This window comes from Convolutriloba macropyga, unplaced genomic scaffold, assembly GCF_964194025.1.
Source record: "Convolutriloba macropyga unplaced genomic scaffold, txConMacr16.3 SCAFFOLD_2528, whole genome shotgun sequence".
Lineage (NCBI taxonomy): Eukaryota > Metazoa > Xenacoelomorpha > Acoela > Convolutidae > Convolutriloba > Convolutriloba macropyga.
This window is the reverse complement of record NW_027451763.1, coordinates 25,034-30,396: the sequence shown is the minus strand read 5'-3', so window position 1 is coordinate 30,396 and position 5,363 is coordinate 25,034.

The window sequence follows — 5,363 nt, the reverse complement described above, 5'->3', positions numbered from 1 at the left end:
CCAGAAAGCTCAATTTTGCTACACACGGAAACATAATGGAAGAAGTTGATCACGCAGTCAACGTTAGTGCAGTCGCAATCAATCAGAGTTAATAATATACGAGTTTCCTGCGGATACTTTCTCTATGAATTCGTAGCAGTCGCAAAAGCTTCGGTATCTTAACTTCCCCGATAGCGAACTAACTTCCCTTTCAGCAATTTCAACTTCACTCTCAAGGGATCATCATTAAACAATTAAGCTGCTAAAATTATTACGATATAAAGTGACTTGTTCGCAGAGTTGTAGCAGATTGGAGAAGCAGAAAAACGCCTGCTCAGAACAACTTTGAGTAAAATCCCGTGTACTGTTTCAACCAAACGGCATCATTCAAACGAGTTTTGATATGGAACAAGGCGAGGGGGTTGAAGACCAAATTTTAAAAAAAATTGAAAATGAAGTCGAAACAAAAGTGGATGCTCCAACGACAAGGTATTGGTTTAAAGATGCTGTAGCAGGAATTACAGATAATGAATGAATATACATCATCAACTTTTGGAGGAAGAACAAGAACTATGACGGCAAAGATAAAGTTTTCAAAATTGATTATTTGTGTTTGGTTTGCAAAGGAGGATTGCATATGGCAAGACATCAACCAATTGGATTCCTCAAAAATGAATGAAACGAGGCTCGCTAACACAATTGAAGGGACTTCAACATCACTTCAGTCCAGAACGGAATTCAAATATGCCTGAATTAAAAAGGCATTGTATTCAATCACTTTAACCATAATCACGCAATCGTCCATCACGCAATCGTTCATCAGGCCCTAAAATAATTTTCTCGGAGTTGGTTTGCTTTTCTACTATCGACGTTGAAACAAAATAGATGAAAAAATTTTTACTAAAAGACGCTGCAGTGATCTGAATGGTCTTGCATACTTTTACCATTGTGGAAAAACGCATGGTTCACGGTTATGAAAAATGAACTCTTTGCAGACTCTGCTGACATGCAAATCAACTATTTTCATTCTCAAAGATTAACTATTATAGACAGTTTATTGTGTTGCCTAAAACTTCCTGTACATAGAATTCGTAACACGACTGTAAACGACTGTAAACGCGCAGATGAAGATCCATTGAGAAGAAGTAAAGCCTCATAACACTGCAAACTTGATACCAGGTGCTTCTTATATTTGTTTTTGCAACCTGTGCAAAGAGCAAAAATCGTAAACAATTTGGCGACATACTATCGTTTTAAATGTTGTATATTCATTTGGGAAGCTACCAAAAACTCCTTCATAAAAAGTGTAGTTTTGAGTAGTTGATAAGGGTGAGGAAGTTCCTGATCTGTTTTTGTATGAAAATTGTTGGACAAGATTATAATTTCAGTGCAGCCTCAAAAAATGAGGAAACAACATGGTGCTAGCGTAAGGCACTTCTGGGGTCTTAAGACTGTACATAACTCCAGAATCAGCACTTCACTGATTTTTAGGTTGCATTCAGAAACAAGGCTTATGTTTTGAATGACTGCGTCAAAGAGATGCAGTCAAGGATTGCTGTGTTAATAGATGTACCGGAAAACTCAATTTTGTTACACACGGAAACATAATCGAAGAAACTAATCACGCAGTCAGCGCTAGTGCAGGCGAACGAATCAGAAATAATAATTTACGAGTATCCTGTGGATACTTTTTAAAGGAATTTGTAGCAATAGCAGAAGCTTCGGCATCTCAATTTCCCCGAAAGCGACCTAACTGCCCTCTCAGTATCTTAACTTCCCTCTCAGGAGACGATCAGTAAACAATGAAGCTGCTACCATAATTACGATGCAAAGTGACTATTTCGTAGAGCTGCAGCAACTTGGAGAATTAAACAAATGCCTGCTCAGAAAAACTTCGAGGCGTCAGTTCAGTCCAGAACGGAATTCAAATATGCCTGAATTAAATAGCATTGTATTTAATTACTTCACCCATCATCACGCAGTTGGTCATCAGGCACTAAAAATGTTCTTTTTGGAATTGGTTTGCTTTTCCACCATGGACTTTGAAACAAAAGAGAGGAAGCAATTTTTACTAATACATGTGTTAGTGATCTGAATGGTCTAGCATACTTTCACCACAGGGGAATAACGCATGGTTCATAATAATGAAAAAAGAGCTCTTCGCAGATTCAGCTACTAAGCAAATCAAATATTTTCATTCTCAAGGATTGAAAGTTATGAAATATTTTTGTGTTGCCTAGAACTTCCTGTACAAAAGATTCAGAACACGGAGAGCACGGAAAGTTACTATGAACGCACAGAAGGAGATATATTGAGAAGAAATAAAGCCTCACAAGACTGCAAACTTGATTGGTACTTGGTGGTTTTTTATCTGTTTTTGCGAACGTGCAAAGAGCAAAGATCTCAAACATATTGGAGACATACAATCAGTTTAAAAGTTGTGCTTGCGTTTCAGAAGCAACCAAATACTCCTTCATAAAAATTGTAGTTTTGAGTAATTGAAAAGAGCAAGGAATTGCTTGATCTGATTTTGTACGAAAATTGGTGGACCAGAATATAATTTCAGTGCTGCCTTAAGAAGTGAAGAAACAACGCTGTGCTAGTGTAAGTCACTTTTGGATTTTACGATTGTACATTGCTACAGAATTACCACTTCACTGATTGGTATGTTGCAATCACGCAATCGTTCATCAGGCCCTAAAAAAGTTTTTCTCGGAGTTGGTTTGCTTTTCCACTTAGGACGTTGAAACAAAAGATATAAAGCAATTTTTATTGAAACATGCATCTGAATGGTCTAGCATACTTTCACCACAGCGGAATAACGCATGGTTCACGGTTATGGAAAATGAGTTTTTTGCAGACTCTGCCAACAAGCTAATTAACTATTTTCATTCTCAAGGATTGATTATTATGGACAATTTATTGTGTGGCCTAGAAACTCCTGTACAATAAATTCAGAACACGGAATGTTTCCATAAACGCGGAGACGGAGATCCATTGAGAAGAAGTAAAGCCTCACGACACTGCAAACTTGATTCTTGGTGTTTTTATGTTTGCTTCTGCGAACGTGCAAATAACAAAAATTGTCAACAGTTTGGCGACATACAATCAGTTTAAAATTTTACATGTATTTGAGAAGCTATCAAAAGCTCCTTCATAAAAAGTGTAGTTTTGAGTAGTTGATAAGTGTGAGGAAGTTCCTGATGTGATTTTGTATGAAAATTGGTGGACCACAATATAATTCCAGTGCTGCCTCAAAAAGTGAAAAAACAACGTTGTGCTAGTGTAAGTCACTTTTGGATTTTACAATTGTACATTACTCCAGAATTAGCACTTCACTGATTGGTATGCTGTATTTAGAAAAAAAGCTTATAATTTGAATGACAGCGGAGAAGAGATGCAGTCAAAGATTGCTGTATTAATAGATATACCGGAAAGCACAATTTCGCTACACACGGAAAATTAATCGATGAATTTAAGCACGCAGTCAGCGTTAGTGCATTAGAGTTAATGACCGACAGAATTAATAACTTACGGGGCTCCGGTGGATAATTTTTTTTGAATTTGTAGCGGTCGCAGAAGCTTCAGCACCTTAGCTTCCCCGATAGCGAATCAAGAGTTTTTTTCATTGATGAGGGAAATCAAGGCAAACTACAAGCCGTAAGCTCCGATGTTACCTTTAAAATAACAGAAGTTCACAGACCAAAGGCTCTGAAGACAAAATTTTCTCGTAAAAACAGTCAGACTTCAATCAATGGTGCATTTGTTTTAAGCAGTCATACGCCCTTTAATTTCATTAGCAAATGTAGACTACGAGTACAAGAAAATGAAATGAAATAGAACCAACTAGAATTTCTCGGTAACCGATAATTCAAATAGGATGTTGACGTTTGTTGTGTCCCATTACGAGCTGCAGAGGCTACTAAATTAACAATTTGGATCACGAAATAAGCTAGGATGATCAGTAAGTGAGAACATGACAGGAAAGAAACGACAGATTGTATGCCTTCTCAATAACACAGAATACGTGAAGTGGCCCAAAAATCCAGTTACAATGTGATGGAGGAACACTCTTCCAAATTGACGTCGTCATTCTGCTAATTCAAAAAAGGCTACAAAAACGTTTACAGGTGAATGGTATGAGCTAATAATGATGTGAAGTGGACCATTACCAAACCTAACTCACAACTCTATTTCGGCTTTGAGTCAGGTTAACTCATTGGAGAAAAAATTTCACTTTGAAAGCTTGTGTCAACAGTCAACTGATACAGATAATGAGATGGGATTCGTGAAGGTGCTCAAAAAGAAACAAAATTTAAGAAAATTGTATGTTAGCAAGGGCAATTGTCGAACAGTCCCTTGATCATTGCTAAACCCTAACGAGTTAACCGTGTTTGCAACGCTGCACCGATATATTAAGAACTATTATTGAATAACAAGATATTATCTGGACCTGATTTACTGCATGGGAAAGAAACAAAATTTCTGACAGCAGCTTGCAAGAGGTGTGAGTTTCATTACTGGAGAAGAGATGTCTGCGGTTTTTGTATGTCCAAAAAATATATAACCGGTTCCAAAATACAAGTGCTTAACAGTGTCAATTTTTTTGAGCAAAATTTTTACTAACGTGCGAAAACAAACCTCTCCAGCATTGGGAAATAATAATGTAGATATATTTTCTGTCAGGGCAAAAGAAATCTGAAAAACGTTAAAATGTACACCTAATAGAATCGGTAAAAACCTAAAAAAAATTGTTCTACTAGCTACATTTTCTTCTCTCACAACAGAATTTGATCTAACGGAACGGTTTACGTACAACAATGAATTAAACGCTAAACTGCCAAAAGACAGCAAAATCATTTGGAAAGTTAATAATGAGCCAAATTCTGTATTTCCATCTACACTTGGGCTTAATTGAACTTTACTGACGTCTTTCCTCAATTGTGTAGTGGTACCAACAATGAATTTGGGACTCCCATAACCCAAGGCAGGAGCTTGTCTTTGTAATCCTCGGTATTTGAACCAATCGGAATATTTGTGTATAGAATTCAGTGTACACTTGACATAACAATTGAAGATCATCTGGACATCATTAGGAGAATAAAATCAAGCAAAATGAAAAGGCCAATTTCATTTTGTAAATGAAACCAGAATCTGCAGACACTACCTAATACAATATAAGTCACAAGTGAACTGCATTTGAAGGCTGACGCATCTGAATACACGGTGTGTCCGATGGCTTATCCCCATTTCGAACCAGTGGAACTCTAAGCTGACTTATCAGTTGCGATCGGAGAATTCAAACTTACTCCAATTAATGATCTTTCAATACTACTACATTAAAAATCGCAAGCAGTGGTAATGGCAGTGAGATTAACAGACGA